We start from the raw sequence: 18,085 nt of genomic DNA on the forward strand, positions 1-18,085 counted from the left end.
CATTCAAACTTGCTTGCTTCATACTCTTCTTTCTGCTCCCTTAAGTTATTAGACGCCATAAACTTGAAACATCGGTTGCACTTTATCATGTTAGATGTCTTCGATGTATACTTTTAGCAAGACTGATCGCTTCTTCTGCCTAAGAACATTTAAAGTACATTGACTAGTACTAGCAAGAGATTGAAATCGATCAAATATATCGAAATATAATTAAAAATATTTTGATATTTTAACAAGTAAATTGATAAAAGTATACTTTGAGCATATTTGTTTATTTTGCTGGAATAAGATAAGGGATTTAAAAAAAACCTGAACAAAACTTACAGCATATCAAAACTGCTAACAATAATATTGGACGAAATCAAACTTCTGCGTCCTTGAAATGGCAAGATACGATAAAGCTTCATACACAGATACCTGATGATGAACTGTGTTGTTTGTTGTGTTACATCGTGACCACCGTATTATATTCTTATTTCAAACGAAATCGTCTTCATATCATCTTGCAAAGATTGTTTTTTCATCATGCGTTTGAGTGCCGATCAGAGGAACTCAATGTTTTGCGCAGCTTGCTCAGACACTCACCAGCAGCTTCATTAGTTGTCTCTGTTGCACGCTTAAGATTACCATCCACTGTTTGCCATCCGACGCAACAAATGAAAAATTATATACGTGATATTATTAATTATTATTTTTAAGTGAGCCTTACATTTCGTTCTGAGCTTTTAATATTTATTCGTTGGTCCAATATTGTACTTTTCAATATTACATTACATTAAAAAAAATTAAAGCAATGCAAACATCGATTAACGAAGAAGGTTATACAAATTGGATTTATTATTCTGTCTCAAAAAATAATATTTGAAACGTCAAAAACATTTTTACACTTTCATTCAAGGCGCTGCGGAAGGAAAGCTGCACGCAATGTGCAACAATCTACGCACCACGCAACCGATAGCGAAATGAGTTACCGCAGCAAGACGGCATCGAACCATAAACCTGTTAACCGATTTGTACGAAAGAGAAGGCACCAGCGTCATCCACCTTCTACCACCATGGGATCGAATCTACCTTCCTTTCGGTCAAAAATGGCCACTCACACACACGGTTTCAACGTTCGTCGCTCGATCACCCTTCGTAGGCACTCAGCACCACTCAGCATTCACTCATTCGCTAGGGGTAGGTTTCGTTTTCACTAGCTGGTTCGGCCGTGTCTTCTGTTGGTTAAGTTCCTTCGAGCAAGTCGGTGTTCTCTCGGGGCAATAGGCAAGTGGTGTTTGTGTCTTTATGGTCGCTTAGGTTTAAGCTCAGCGTGCACCAACAACCATATTCGTGCCGTTTCGGTGTTTCATTGCAGTGACTGATAGTGTTAGGTCAGGTCAGCGTTTCGGTGAATTGAATACCTTGCAGTTTCCTTCCGGAATCCGTAGACTGTGACTGGGTGTGTGAATCATACACCAACCGTTGTGCAAAAAAAGGATTGTGAATTAGTGAAAATTGGTGTGACATCTTCTCGATTCTTCAAAAAAGGATGTTAGCCTAAATCCGCTAGATACTGTAGGAAACTTTCCTTTTCCTCGCTCGCGCATTATCAGCCCATCGCAGTAAACGGGGTTGACCATTTTTTTTTCGTTTCCTCTCCTTACCAACCTACCCTCCGTGCTTTCCACATTACGTCACGTGCTCGCAGCACCCGCACCCGGTCCCTGTCCCAACACTTTTCCGTAGAATTTTCGGTAAAATCTAAAAATAAAAATCAGCAAACATTTTTGTTCATGCCGTCGCGCTTAACACGCGCGCGCTTGGGTGGATTTTGGGGTGGGGTATTATAGACCTTATGTGCTTGTGTAGTATCAGTTTGTTTGTGTGTCCACCCCGTGTGCGTTTGCCTGTGTGTGTGTGTGTGAGTTTATGTGTGATCGTTAAAGCAAACTTCCCTAGCTTCCGCGGTGCGCGGTGTGGAGTGGAAAAAACCGCCCGTATTTTCCCTGACCTCGCACTATCACCGCCATACTGTGCACATCCTTTCGCGTTCCCCCTTCCGGTTCCGCCAACTAGCATTAGCGGTGTGCGCATGTGTTCGTAGATCGTGAAATGGTGTGCAGTGAAATGGTGGATTTTTACTTACTGACCGCACTCTCAAACGGTGTCTTATTTGGACGATAACACTTTAATTCGTTCAGAGTGTTCTCGAATGTTTTGAACGGTTTCTGGTGACAGTTACAATTGAACAGCAGAATACAGTGTTTAACGAAAAGTGATTGCAAGTAAAAGAGGATGAAACGATTATTTGTGTTGTAATTTCCTTTGCTGTTAAGTGTTCGTGAAAGATCGACGGCCATTAATCAATTGCTTTACTTCAACAGGATTAGAAAGAAAAGGTGTTCAAGCATTTCTCCAAACGCCATTTTTTTAAAAAAGGAATAAGAGCATAATCCGCCAATCAGTGTCAAGTGTGCATATGTGTATGTGTTAGTTTGTGTTTGCGTAATCGAAGTGAGTTTGAGCGGAAAAAAAGTTCTGCACTCAACGTGAATCAGTAGTCAGTGTACCAGTGTGTGCGTCGCAAGCTAAGAAGCAAAGCGCGGCTAGCTTGCTTTAGAGGAAGAAAAACCCGATCCCTCGCAGCTCCCACACAGCAGGACGCTCTCCCCGGGGTTGTTTGTGCACGAAAAAGGGGTACCGAGTCAGAGACACCCGCGTATATCGGGTCTTTTTTGTACTTCTTCAATTTGCAAGGTGAGTCTTACAGAGGAGAAAAAACAACGAGTTCACACCTCTCTCTCTCTCTTACTCGGCCATAGAAAACGGGCCGAACGGGGAAGGGTACACCGACCAGGAGACAACAATCGAGTCAGCGCTTCTTTGGTAGGTCTGGTTTTTTGTCCTTCTCCGAGGAAGAGTAGGATGATAGCAAGCTTGGGGTGGAAATATCGAGCAAAATACCAAGAAGCAGGCAACAGAGAGGAAAAAACGAGAGTACAAGACCGTTCGAGGGCGACACCAAACAACACGTCCTACGATTGAAGTACTAAAAATACGACTATCTGCCAGTACGCTCACACACAGACACTCGCGTCCGCAGCCGGTGGGTAGTGTTCTGCTGTCTTGCTATGCTGTTTCTTCTTCCCTTTCTTCTTTATCGCTCCGCATGCAAAATCCTACTTTATCTGTCCTGAGCCGAGAGCACGGGCAAAAGAGTAGAGGAAACAGGGCAACAAGATGGAGCGAACGGTTCATGGAAGGATGCTGCAACACTGATGAAGATCGGAGGATCACAAACACCAGTTGTAGTCTCCCCACAGGAGCCTCCTTTTTTCTGCTCATCTTTAAGGTGTGCTATAAAAAAACACACACACACACACACACATACACATGCATAAGAACGTACGAAAATATTGCTTCTTTAGAGCTTTAAAAATCGAGGATTGCGTGTTTTTTTGCGTCTTTGCACACCTCTCAAACCATCTTTTGCAATGAGGTATAAGTTTCGGACTTTACCTTTTTTCTTCCCTTGCCCCGAGTTGAATAAACTGCAGCTCCCACTCCAGCTGCCCAAGGGAAGGGTAAGGAATGGGGCGAAGAACTTTTGCTGATCCGCTTAGAGAGTTCGCGACCGATACAGCCGCCAGCCGTTAGAGGTCGAGGCAGAATTCCCTTAAAAGAGTTCTTCCAAGCAGCATGAAAAAAAAACAGCCCGAAAATTTATGGTGCGATAGCATTATGCGGGCCAACCGGCAGGGCAGTGCAGGCTCCGGTTTGTATGTGTGTGACATATGCAAAGTGGTAGTGTGGAAGGTGAGATGAGCCCAAAACCCGCCGAGGACGGGACGGGTGGAAGGACTTGATTTAAATTGCCTCCAAAACGAAACCAAGCTGCGGGTGTCTGCATTTCGTTGACCCCTTCGTGCTTGCGCCATCGGGCACGGCCCATGCCGGGGGAAGAATGCAGAGAAGCGAACATGTGCAAAATAAAATTAAAAACAACAACCACGACGGAGAGCAGAATCAGCCAAACCGAAACCTTTAATCCCTCCAAACGCATTTGCGCACGCGCTGCGCGCCGTACGCACGCGGGGGCATTTTTCTTGCTGTTCCGTTTTCTTTGCTTTGGCGGCCAAAGGACTTGGCTCGCCGTGGCTGCCGTTACGCGGATTACACGCGGTTTGGTTTGAGGGGGGGGAGGGGGGGGAAGAGGAGCCTTGGCAGAGGACAGAGCTGACGGTGGGAAGGAGGACGAAGCTGCACACCGCACCAACAAGGGGCAGAGCACCAGCTCGAGAACCAGTTTTAATGAGTTGTAGCGCTTCTCGTCCCGAGTTTTGTGAAGGCAAAAGGGGAGAAGGGTCCAGAACGTGCGCCGGGTGGAAGCGTGCGTTAAAATTAAATGTTCACAAACTGCGTGTAGCACGAACGGACGACCGGGCATGGGGAGTAAGGCAAATGGAAAGAGGCCTGCTATCGAAGGTGTCGCTTGTCTAGCCTGGTGTTGCCTTCCTAGAGCCTCAATGCTCGATCCAACCCAGCTGCTGAAGGAGTGGAGTGCCGTTTTTTTTGTTGCTAAATTGAAAAGCGAAAACAACGAGGCTCGCTGGCGGCGGCTGACGACACGGCGAAGCTTAAGGTTGTTTTCCGCGCGCGTACGAAGAAAATAGACGTAGGTTCACCGTACGTACACGAGCGCGCGCGATCGCGCCTCGAAAGTGAAGCGTTTTCGGAGTATATTTAGCGGATTCGGCGGTTCGGTGGTTGCGCACACAAATTCGCACGCCATACAGCGCACTCACACAACGGTTTGGTGGTTCGTCTGTGGCCGGTTCTGTTCCGTTTCGGTATGGTGTTTTTTTCTCTGTTATTTTGTTAGTTACAAGTTTTTTCTTTTCCCGTAGCTCTAGCTTCTCGCATTGCATGTGCGCAAGTATTTTCTGGGCTGGCTGGTTGGGATGGAGATGGGGTAGGGCGCAGCTGTTCAAACACCCACGCAAACCAGCTCAATCGTTTCGTTATCCACTACCTAATGTGTGTGTGTGTGCCGGAGGTCAGGTTATTGATGATGCTGGAGAGAGAAGCTGTAGACGGTGGAAAGAAAGAATGATCTGAAAATGATGCAGAGGAAAGAAATCGAGCAAACCAACACAATCGATGCTTTGGTACGATTTGAGTTTGTAGAGCGTTCTTTGGGAGAGGTTTGGTTTGGTGGGTTTTGTACGCGACGACGCTAGATAAATGTCTGGCTTATGTACGCTATGGCAAAGTAGGAATGTTTGCAGGTGGCGCGCGTGTTTACAAACATACTAATTAGCCACTAAGGCAGTCATTTGGTGATCGGTTGATCGGTATACTTTGTGCTAAGTAAAGTGATGAGGTAGGAATTTCAAACGAGGGTGAGATTATACCTTAGCAATCAGGAGTCAACAATTAAACACTTTTGTTGATATTTAGTATTATTAAACAGTTTATTTTAGCATTAGCAAAAATAATGGTTTTACTTCATTCGAAAGCAATGGTTATAGTTAGTGTCAATGTCAAAATTTAGAGTTTAGGTAATATGTATTACAAAACGACTTGGAATGTAACATTTTATACCTGCGACGAAAGCACATTGAGTTATTAATGGATATAGTTCAATGTTCACTATATAGTTAAGCACTATAGTTCAATGTGCACTATCAATATTTATTTAATTTTTTATTCTATTTTCCTCAGTTCTTACAATATTATATTGGAAAGACTGAAAATGACAAAGGAGATCGTTTAATTTGAAATGAAATTATATTGATTCAATTGAAAGTTCAACTATCTCTGGTTTCATGTAAGAAATATAAGAATTCATAATGCGATTGAAAGCAATCAAACAAAACAAACAAAATTCTTTTTTAAATTTCATGCTATATTTATCTTAAGTTTTGAATGATTACATCATGCATATGTGGAATAAAAGCAGGACAATTTTTCCATATAAATGGGCGAATGCATTATGAGTTTTGGAATTTTCGACACTAAAGCTAGTGCATTGAAATTTATGAAAACAGTAAAAATAGGAGCAAAAATTAAAACCACTTCCATGAGGCTTCGATTATTGCTTTTCATGTTTGCAAACGATATAAAGATCTTTTACGACAGAATGCATTTTTTCCCCTTTCATTCAAAAACTCCCTTCACTGAAAACTCTTTGAACGGTTGTTGCTCGTCCCAGACAAAGGAGCGAAAGCAAAGACCAAACAACCGCAGCCTTTTTACAAACATTGCTTGCTGAGGAAAGCCTTGATCCATACAGTGGCAAATTATAGGTTTGCTTAACCAAAATACCGAATAGTAAAAGATGAATATCTACTTTTTTCGCAATGCTGTCTAACAGCCAGCTAACAACAAACTCCACACTCGAGCGAGAGTGACTCATGCGCCACCAAAACAAATTCTTCCCCCGTCAGACACACATATGCTCCACACACACACACACACAAAGCGTTTCGTAAGCCCGCAAAAAAAGATCAATCAAACGATCGCAGACAGGCGGGCAAAATACATATTTTTCAAACGCTCTCGTACACCTTCGCGGAGGTTCTGTTTTGTTGGTGGTGCTGCTGCTGCTGCTATTGCTTCCCAAGCGCCATCAGTGTTCCTTCCGCGGCCGGAGCTGCAGGAGCCGGTTTTCATCCGCTGAAGGTCGCGAGCGAATGATCTCCCTCCCCAGTGCTGCTTGCCTTGGTGGATTGTGCAGTGCCCGGGATCGAAAGGAATTTCAAGTTTAAACCGAATCGTTCACACCTTCTGCCCGTCGTGGTTGCGTCCCCCGGACACATCCACTAATGGGGATTGCTAATGTGCTTGTGGCGATGTGTGACTTGCGTTTGCGTGTGTGCGTATGTGCCAAAGAACCGGCAAATGTACGTATTCGTTGTTTTGGTGTGTGCAAAATCGGCGAAGGAACGGGAAATGAACGGAATTATTGCGTACAAATTAGCTCATTTTTCGATAGCACAGCATCATTGGCATATGATTGCTTGCAAAGTTTCCTTTCACACGATGGTATGTTCATTATTTCGAGCGAACATGGGAAGCGATAATCGCCCCCGAAGGAATTCGGGTAGATCGTTGAGATCATAAACACAATTATTACTCCTAGGGCAGGTTGGGGTTGAACAAAGCTTTTCTTGAAGGTTCCTTGACGTGTTTGGTTGAGTTTGATAAATGGCCGTTTAAATATAGCTTTGTTATCTTGATCCCATTTCCCAGGCAGGTCCCTTTCAGAGCACGTCAAATATTGTGTGTAAGCAATAAATCACACACTTAAAAATACATTCGATGCGTCACGATCGTTTAATTTTAAAACAATATCAAACATAAGCTAATTAAATCCAAACAGAAGAGATAAATGCAAACTTGTCGCTTTTATTTTTGCCCACTCTTCCCCACGTCTGCTGTGAAGTCAAGCTCGTCACTGACCCACACACGAGTCGGACGTGTGTCATCACGCCACTCAGAACCATTCGCAACGCAAACATTCTTAAGCGCCGCAAGCACGCCGCGGCCGCGTCTTGGCGTGCCATGTCTGACCTACAAAATGGTACCACGGGGGCAGAAGGCAAAATCTTTCGCTTGAAAAAAAGGCGAATTGAACATTTCTCATCGCCACACAGTCCATCATGCGAGCAGTTCCAACCTTCATGCCAAACGGACGAAGCGCGATGTTTTTCCCGCCCTTCCCAATCGCAGACGGGGCCGATTGCGCCATACACTTGTTTCCTCAATGGCAAGCGGGGAATGTAGGGCCATCGCAAAACATAACCCTAACCTATTTAAAATGAGCGTGTATGTGTATGTGTGTATTTGTGTGTCGAATTTTGTAATCTTTCGACCGCCGAAGGTGAGCATTATTTATAATTTTATGCCCTTCCCCGCCGGGGGACGCTTTCGGGACGGGACGGGCGGAACAAACCCCCACGCATTATGGGGCAGAAATGTTTAAAAATATTCTCGGCAGCATATTTTCGTACACCGTGCACGCCATGGCTCGTCTTTTGCGAGTATTCGTGGCAAAGAAAATAGAAGAAGAAAAAAGACGTACAGTCAAAGACATTTTTCACCAACGACACCGAATGGGGCGCTTGCGCCAAGCCATCCCCCGCCTCGGGCCCTTTGAGGTCAGTCGCATCATCAGCACCAGCGAGCGATGGAAAAGGACACGTTCCTTGTCGTAGTCCAGCTCTGCTGGTGTGCCCTTCCACCAAACCCCCCAAACCCACAATCTAGTTTGATGTATTTGTCAACCGAAACCGTGTTGTTCTGCAGAGCGGTTGCTCACGACTCGCGCCGTTTGCGCTTTTCTTGCTATTTCTTGCCATCGAAATGCGTTGCCCGCCATTGCGATCGAGTTTTTCACGGGTGCGTCAGAACGGTCCGTTTGGCTAATTTTAGCGCACGGGCATGCGGTAACAAAATGAATCGCAACCACCACCACACAGCAGAACCAGAACCGGTACCAGTGGCAACAGCGGCAGGGTTTTTGGTTCATTTTTTCCCTCCTCCTTCTCTGAGCAGTATGCTTGTCTTGCGCTTTTGCGATTTCGGTTTGTTGGCTGGGGAGGAAAAGGGTGACACACGGGCTTCATTGTTGCGCGTTTCGGGGCTGATTCGTTTCGGTATCTTGTTCTGTTGATGTTCTTGAACAGCAAATGGCTGTTATTTATGTTATTTGCAAACAATGTCAGCTTGTTAAACCCTTCGATGTTTTCAATCTGCTAAATGTTAACATATTTCTTGCTCTGTAGGGCAAAAAACCTAATGACATCATAGAAACCTGCAGCAGTTACGCACCAACGGGCAATTGCAAACTAAAACATCCCGTTCCACACATGACTGCCTCCCTGAATAATGTATCGGAGCTTCAAGTCACCTAGTTTCACGTACACGCTGTTATGTTTGCTTGCGAAGCGTCGCACTGGACGTGACGGTCCACTATATGTGTGTGTCCAGTCTTGGGCCTGGGTTCGAGCGTAAGATAAGATAAGTTACCGAGAAGCAGCATTCTGGGCTGCACTGGCCTGTGTTTGCCCTTTCGATGGACGGGTAGGGTACGGTACTTAAGGGCTATGGTGACAAGTGCCATTTCTCTTTAATTATATTTACCTCTATTACGGCACTTGCTTAAGCGGTAGATGTAATGTGCCCGTTTTCTACTCCGTCACAACCACGACCTACTGTCTGGTAAATATGTAAGACAAACTGATAGACCCCATATCATTCCCATATCATTTGAGGCGTATTTTTGTAATATTTACCGCTAAACAAGCTGAATTCCCGAAACTCTGCCCACTGCCAAGAAATGTTTTGATCGATAAACTCCACGGAAGGTATGGCTTATCGCTGGATTGTTTATATACCCTCGCAATCTAGGCATACATTGTGATAATCAATGAAAAGGAAACGGGGCGCAGTTTAATGCGCTGATATGGCCAGCCCGTACAATCGATACTGTGATTCACCGAAAGGGGCACGGGTGCCTTCACAATCAACAGAAAGAAACGTTACGTTCGTAGGCAAACCGTTATTTATTTTTAATGAAGTGTTGTAACGATTCATTACAATCCCTATTTTTAAGCAAATAATGCAAAATGACGGCTTAACAGCGAACCTAATGGCGTTTTATGTTTATTTTTATTTCCAGCATTTCTTCAGCATCTAGCATCTAACTCATAAGGTAAGTTGCTCTGCCAATATGTGTGTGTGTGTAATGTGCAATTTACAATCCACGTGACGCTCGCAAACGTTGCCAATGATCATTTACGCGGGCTCAATCAGCACGCTAACTTGATTTGACATGTTGGGCGAAGGATTGCGGTTGAAGTGCACACTAACCGCGTCTATTAATCGTCTCCCGCTGGGTTGTCGTCTGATTCCACCCATTGGTTTTATGAATGGACCAATGCCAAGCTGGCCGGTCGATCGAGAGCGGAAGCGAAGCATCAGTCCGCGTGGAGCATCTTTGTGCGGATTTGTGCCATTACGGAATGAAGCACGCGCGCGCTGGCCAAATTGGTTGGATCGGTCGATCGGTACCGATGACAGTGATCGGTTGAAAACTGTTCCAATAACAGATCGCTGTGGTAATGGTAAAGTGGTGAGCTTCTTCTTACACTGCCCTCAGTGGCCGCGATGGTCTTCTCTTTCTCTTTTCCCTTACACTCTCCCCGCCGAAGGCAGAACGGATGAAAGTAAATGATCTGTTTTTAAACCGTTCCGCAGTCTAAACGGAACGGACATTTACAGCCTCCCAGCAACGTTACGATCGTACTGGGGCGCTACTCCGTAACTAGGTCAACACAAGTGATTCAGCAGGTTGGATTCGGCTCAACCTGTTAAGCAATCGCGCGATCGATCGGTGGAATTTTATTTGGAAATACCGTTTCGTTTCCCGCCGCACCAAAAGTGTCTCGAAAGGAGCGCTAAGAAATGTGTCGAAAAACTCCAATTGAGACATTAAACGCAATCGTTTTACCCCTTCCTCATCTTCTCAAGGAAGTGGGCAAATCTTACGCAAGCAATGAAAATCATCTTTCAACTCCTGGCCTCCATTTTGCGTCACGCTTGACGCAAGTTTGGCAAAAAAAAGGGGAGTAAGGAAAAAACGGGTTAAAATAATAAGCAAATTCATCCCGCATCCCGGTTCATGGTTGAGGCATTGCTGCTGACAAAAGCGGCGCGTTGTGTCCAAGAAAGTGTCTGCTTTCCCTCTCTGTCTCTCTTTGTGTCCGCGCCTTTGCCACAAGAACCGTTCCATTTGTGTTTGTGTTGCGATGGCCTTTAAGATGGATTACGAGTTTTGACGAGTGAAAGACGTGCGAGACACCCCGAGCATGGCTGATGCGTTGGGTGCGTGTGTGTCTGTCTGCAGGACGGAACTCGTTTCAGACCCACAACCCACCCCTTTTCCCTTTCCCTGGGGAAGGTTCACGAGACTGTGGCCGGTGTCACTTTTGCTTTCATTGAAATGCGTTTTCACTTTTTTAAATCCCAACCTGAGGGAAGAGTGATGCTGAATGCATCTCGGCGAGTCAATTTGCGAGACGTTTAAAAGCGTGGCGGACAGAAGACACTGGGCTCTGTCCTTGAACCTCGTCCAATCGACCGCACAACGAGCCGGATGTCATCGTCACCCGAGAAGTTGTTTGTGCTTTGTTTCCTCTAGTGGTGAGACGACTGCGATTGCACGAGTCCTCCACCTCTTGGCGCTACAAAGATGTCACCACATAAGAGCCGATCGAAAATAGAGCCACCCGCAAACCGCCCCCCCCCCCAGTGCTGATCGTGCTGTATTTGTGGAACGGGAACAATAAGATGAGGTGGTTGAGGTTTACCGCTTTGCTTACATAACGCCACCCCGCAAATGGGGGGAACGGGTTGGAAAAACAAATGCCCTCCGTCCGTTGCTGCAACCGAAGCGGGAAAACCGATCTCCGTCAATTGACCGTGGCATCCCCAACGTCAGTTGGTTCAATCGGTTGCAGCGTCTTGTTATTTTCTAGCTGCTGCTGCTGCGGTTTTTGCCATTGTGTGTTGCGCGGAACGCGACTCTATGCGCAAGCGACACGCGCAACAGTGATAGCGGGGGGACATTTTGTGCCAAACGTCGACCGGATCGTCCTGGTTTGCGCTCGAGTGTGTTTATTCAAGTCGAACGGAAAAATGATCCGTTCTATGGTTCTGCCCGCTCTCATCAGCTCTGATGCAATCGCATTTAGTGTGCCTCTGTGGATGTGTGTGTGTGTTTACATGGAAAACATGTTTCTCGCGACTCGAGAGAAAAAAATAGAGAGCGAATAAAAGGTACACACCAAGTAGAAGGAAAAGGCAAGGAAAATGATGGCGGAATTGGAGGATTAGCGAAGCCAAAACACACACCCAAACACACGCTCAGTTCGCGGATAGTCTTGAAGGGTATAATTAGAACACGGGTTGTGTGGCTGTTGGCCCGCTGTGAGTGATGTTTGCGTCCGGTTGTGGGTCGCGATTTTTGTTGGGTTTGGTTTTGTTTTTTTTTTTTTAGCTGGCAGTGAGCAAAGGAATTTTTCAATGAGAGCAACATTTAGGTGCGGGCGTGTGGAAAATTTGTATTTTGAGCTGATGGGTTCGGTATTATAATTTGACCAGATGTGACCGCGTGGAGCGTTGGTTTTTGGGGGAAGATTTGTGCTGCAGCTCAGTGAATCATAAAGCAGTAAGGGGAGTAGTAAATCATTTGGTTACGGGATGGGGAAAAAGCAGCAAGTTTATTATTTGTCCTATTTTACCGCCTATTGCTTACTTGAGGTAATAACTGAATATCTTTTTTTCTTTTGTATGAGAAGCTTTTCGGTATGAAAAGCTTTCACAACAAAACATTCAAAAGGTTTAATATTATGTTGGACCAAATGAAGAAAATAGAGATAAAAATGTCTTAAAAACATTGCCTAAAAGGCTTGTTATTTTAATATCTAAACATTTTTAAAATTATATTTTGTTATAATAGTAATAAATAATAATAATAAATAATAAAGTATCTTTGCTTACCAGACACAGGCATATCATATGAACATATCTTCTGCTTGCAAGTCTTTTGATACAGGATATGCTTTCCTTGAGCTGACATTTATTCACTTGTTTTCCTGATTTCCTGAATAAATTATACACGACATGGCTGATATGCCATTCCCTATTGTGTGGGCTAAGCCGGACAGCCATTGGTTCGACATGTTCAAAATACCCTGTTGGTTATTGGTTTTTTTAGTACAGTGATCCTATTTCCACTCGCTCCAGTTTCGAGTTTCGAACCCAAAACTGCATACGAAAACATTCAAAACATGTACGGACATAAAAACCAACATCAGCTTTCTGGTATTCCCCCATACGAAGGGCGTTTGCAGCAAAAGTAAATACAACCAATCGAGCAAAACAAAACAAAAAAAAGGTCAAATTCCTGTACATTGTCACAACCCACCACTGGCGGCGCACAGCCAATCGTTTGCCGGGTTCGAAAATGCACGCTGAAATTCGTTTCCCTTTCGAGGCCGAAATAATAACAACTGCAGCCCAGCTATCCCAGCGCCCACGGTCCTCGACTCGATGCTCGATCAGCGAGCGCGTTGGTTTGACACGCAAGCACTGGCGAAGATCACGAACTGGACGGAGCGAGCGAACGAACGGACGGACGGACAGACGGACGGTTCTGAACGCTTCTTCTCGGGCGTCGATATCCGGCTCCGGGAGATATCCAGCGTGCGCACAACAAATAAAGCAAGCAAGCAAAAAAAAAACCCAAGAAGACATCTTGCTCTCGGTTGCTGACCTCCGTGCGGCACTGGGCGCAGATCGCGCAGTTCGTGCACAAGTGAATGTGCCTGTGGGACGAAAATCGCACATCCGGCGATCTTTCCTATTTCTGTCCCTGGTGTGTGTGTGTGTGTCGTGTAAAAAAACAACGAACCATTCCACAACCCCACCCCCCACTAGATCGATTGGTTTCGGTGTTCGATCGTGGTCGTGGATGCAGCTTTAAATTAAATCCAACCTTAAGCAATTGACACACCGCAACCATGGGAACCATACGGTGGCGGAGGGCACAGCCGGGAGGATCACTGTCATCGACGGGGCCTTGTAATTATGTTAAACAAAGCGTGCGTTAATACGTGCTCGGGAACGGGTCCTGCGCGAACGGGGACGAACCCATTTCACCGGCCATGTCCGTCAGCCCCAGGATCCCTGGACCGGAGGACGTGACTGGATCAATGCACACACACACCGTCCCGATCTACACCGGGCGAGCAGAAGCTGTGTGGAAAACGGAAGGGCCAACCTGGCCTTCCTGTGCCGTTTTTATGCAAATGCAGGCGACGAAAGCTTAACCGTAAAGGAGGCGTGAGGATTTGCGTGTTGAAGAACGCGTGAAATGGAGATGGAGAGGAAGCAACACCAACAACAGCAAAAACCAACATACCAAAGGGATGCAATTAAACCGAAGGATGGATGATTTACAACCCGGATGAAATCGAAGACCCATCTTGGCTTCTTGGGCTATTGGGCAGAAAGGAAAAAGAAAAAATAAATATGCCAAACCACGCACGCAATCGCTGTCGTTTCGCTGTGGGGAGGCAGAAATTTCTCTTTTCATTTGGGAGGAAAAAAAAAGGGACGACCTTTAGACAACTCGGGCATGGGAAGCATGGGAGGTGGACGGGATAAAGATTTATTTGCTTTCATTGTCTCGTAGAACGTTGGCTTTAATCATGATCGCGCTGGGCTGTTATTAAGCTTGTACAAAATGGCACGAAAGTTGTGTGGAATTGATGGAGGCATTGGTCGGTAAGAATAGATTCCATTAAAAGATTGCACACGCTTGAACGTCAGCCAATGCCGAATGAGTGTGACATGATGGCCCAAGAGCAGCGAGTGCTAATTGATCGAATTTTGCGCACGATCGTTTGGTTGGTCCTAGCAACGCTCAACGCTATTGCAAGATCTTGTCAAGTAATGATATAGAAAAGATAAAACTCAAGATGTAGGGTTGTTGGAATCAGAAGTAAATCATTACGTCACTTTAACCTAACAAACGATCAAATTAGCTTATTTACTTGATCTCTGAGTTTTTGCTCCGTTCATCAATTGATCGTTTACGCGTTTATCTTAACATTCCTTTGAGCAATCGCTTCCAATACTAGAAGCAGCACTCAATTACGCCCTGCACATCACCGTCCCACCGCCTGGACGTGACGAAGGTTATGAAGAATCCAATTTGCTACATCCGAACCCAGCTGATTCATGTGCAACTTCACGAAATGATTGACTGCCCCTTGGAATTACTCATTGCGCCAAAAAAAATGCTGCACCCAAACCATTCCAAAGATGCCCTACCGTCGACCTTTGCGTCAGTCAGCAGAGAAGCACGCCCCGATTTGCGCCAAGTGTGCAATAAATGTGCACACGAACGGAGGACACTCTGTCAGCACATCGGCACACTGGCACCGGTAGATGTGGCTGGCTTCCAATTTCTCGCGTCTGGGAAAGTGTCGGAAAAATAGCAAACTACTTGTGTGTGTGTGCGCCCATGTGTGTGTGTGTGTCTGTGTCACTAAGTGGTCGGTCCGTGCGGTTGCACGAGCACGGAGTAGCTGGCGTTTAAAAATAGGTCGCAGAACATCGCCACTCTGCTCACTCGCGGCGCGTATGGGAAAGTGTGCCCGGGAACGAACGAATTACATAGTAGCAGGTTTTTGCAAACAGACTGCGATGGCCACTTACCGCCATTCGCACCCAACTGTACAGGTGATGGCCCTTCATCAGACCCGAACCCGCCCGAAGAGCGAAAGTATTGGCCGCAAAAGGCCCCGGGGGGTTCGAGTGACAGGCGAATGTGAGATTCAATGTCAATGTTAGAAAGGGGCGGTAAAGAAAGGCTCAAACGATGAATGCACTCAACACACACACAAACGCGCGCGTGAGCAGGGGAACACACGCATAGGTTTGGGGAGTGCAGTGTTGTGCCACCGATGGGGGCAATGGGTTGAACATGGGCCATTAAATAATTATGTTTGACGGGGCCGTTTAAGATGATGTGCCTTTTGGGATTGGAGCCGTACCTGGGTTTTTGTGCTTTTGACATTGCCAGTACGGTTGTGGTGAAAGACGACCACTAGTTTAACTCTATGACTTGAAATTAAGTTAAACTGAAGCTTGAATGTTGAATTAAAAGATTTCAAAAGATTTTTGTTAGACCAAGTCCAAAATAACCAAAATAAAATAATAATTAATAATTACAATAATTATATGAAGTTAGACCAAAAGAAAATAAAGTCATATAATTAAAAAAAATTGAACCAGAATTTGACTTCTAATTGTATTTTATTTTATTTTCATTAAAAAGAGGGACAACCAAACATAAAATGAAAATGTTCATTTTATTTGATAAAAAAGCTTGAATTCATCGTTCTCCAATGAATCAAAAACAGAATTTGTCAATTGTTTTGGTTATTGTGGGTCATTGTAAAGACAAATATCCACATCTCTTCAGTTCAGTTGCCTTTGACTGCTGTTAACGTTGACTGCAACCTGTCGCTCAGCTCAAAACGACGCGTCGTAAGGTTTGCTTTATTTCTCCCGTCACAAACCCTCTTCAGTAAAATAAATACAAAAAGCATTCGAAATCCCATCCAACAACAAACGACGTCTGCTCGTTTCATATCGGCAAGCTAATTCGTTTATAGAAACTTACACACACACAAATACTCAAACCAACGTAGATGGAAGCATTAATGCAGCTGCTGCCGTCTGGCCCATGGTGAAAGATGCACCAGTTGCAAATAAATCAGTCTACTAGAACGGCTCCACCTCATGCTCGTGCCCATGTGTATGTGTGTTCTCCTTCTCCCCGTTGTTCCGGTTCTTCGATCGAGATTTTTCTTAATGAATCATCAACCGTTTCATCGTGGAGGTAGGAGGCCCCTTAAACCACCATCACAAATGGCTGACAGCGAATGGGTGCGTTAAATCGAGCGAGGCTGTTTTTGGGGGTGAGCTGGGAGGGAGGCAGAGAGCCGCTGAGCGAAAGTAAGGCAAAGTCCGCACAGAATATAGATTAATAAATTCGATGCACTAATGAGGCTGCATTATATTCTCCCCCGGGACTGTGTGGTCCCTGATCACATTACCGTGAACCAGCGTGGCACGATTGTTTACGACCCGGGTAACAACTGGTGCATGGATGGCGTGGTTGATGATTGGTTGTGGCGCGCCACAACTGGGTCGATCGTATTTAGGGAGAGGAATGAAGACATTTTGATTGCGCTTTAGAAAACAATAAGATATGTATGTTTGTGTGTGTGTGTGTGAGAGAGATATGATGATTATGGTTCGAGAATGAGTGTTATGGACTGTGAAATGAATTGTCTGATTAGGCGCCTTATTGGGAGTAAAGATGATAATAATTCATTTCAAAAAATCGTTTTAAAACATATGATTTCTCCAGCAATTAAGATTTTCTTTTGTTCTAAAATCAACATCTTTTGTTAGAACAACTGTAAGATATTGCTTCGAAATTGAATGCCCCAAGATGAGCACTCGAAAAGCGCCATTATTTTTACCACCCGATCGTATGCCCCCCGTGGTGCCACAGCAAACGGCTCACTAAATCATCACCTTTACTGGGCAGAGTGGCAGCTAAATGGACGCTTGTTAACGGTCAAACCACAACCACCACCACCTTTCGACCACCAACCCCCAGACGATCAAAAGACGAGCAGGGCCTTGCAATCCAAAGTGTCAACGGAATCGTCACCGGAGACACCTTGAACCACCGGCGTCGGTGTCGCCACCCCCCTGGTACTCGCAGTTTGTACTGGAAGCGTTCGCAAGGTTCAGTGCACCCACGTTCGCAGTAACTTCCACCCCGTGCGGCGGGTGGAAGTGGTGGTAATCTATGAGAAATCTCACGATCCCGCCAGCATTCAGTTCAGCTTAAACCGGTGAAGAAAAGACAACACACAACAGCGCAAAAAAACATCCCAGCACTGATGCGTTGCACTGTTCCTCCTTCCGGTGATCCGCGCGCATCTTCCGGACGAGCGTCTTGACGTTCTGTGCGCTTAACGAGTGCGCGCGGGCGCCTCGAGCCCGGGGGAGGATAAATGATGTTAATTTCTGCCCGCAGAACATGCTCGGTAGTTCTACGCGTCCAGCAGGCAACTACTGTAGAAACAGTCGGTTGAACGCCCAAGAACGAGCATTTGGCCATCTTGTTCGCCCCGTTAGTGGCTGACAGTGTGTTGGCACCGTTTCGTTTGGCAGCGTGGCGCGCGGCGCAAGAACAATTTTTAAATACTGGGAAATAATTGTTTCACATCCTGCATTTGTTCGTCGTCGTTCAACCGGTTTAATCGCACGGTTCGATCATCCCCGGTCCGGTTCACGTTGGCTCGCGGTGTAGTGCGGCCAAAGTAATACGATCACTTTCCTTTGGGCGAATGAAACGAAGAGTAAATAAAAATCACTCCAGACCAAAAGGGTCCAACTGGTAGAGTTCTTGATGATCTTTGCTGGGGGAGGGCAGAAAATATGT

The 18,085-nt window shown here is 45.5% G+C and overlaps 1 protein-coding gene across 9 annotated transcripts in view; it reads left to right on the forward strand.

The window, feature by feature from the left end:
- Positions 1-1,261: 1,261 nt before the first annotated feature.
- LOC120897906 (PDZ and LIM domain protein Zasp-like) overlaps positions 1,262-18,085 on the forward strand; it is a 47,093-nt gene continuing 30,269 nt past the window's right edge. For 4 of the 9 annotated variants that reach the window (XM_040303096.1, XM_040303093.1, XM_040303098.1 and 1 more), the window contains exons 1-3: positions 1,262-1,373; positions 2,367-2,739; positions 9,668-9,700. The gene's annotated coding sequence lies outside the window, so the exon portion shown is untranslated. Of the gene's footprint in view, positions 1,379-2,150; positions 2,268-2,366; positions 2,740-9,667; positions 9,701-18,085 lie in introns of those variants that run through there. The other 5 variants (XM_040303100.1, XM_040303101.1, XM_040303099.1 and 2 more) reach the window with 4 other exon arrangements.

Source organism: Anopheles arabiensis, chromosome 2, assembly GCF_016920715.1.
Source record: "Anopheles arabiensis isolate DONGOLA chromosome 2, AaraD3, whole genome shotgun sequence".
Lineage (NCBI taxonomy): Eukaryota > Metazoa > Arthropoda > Insecta > Diptera > Culicidae > Anopheles > Anopheles arabiensis.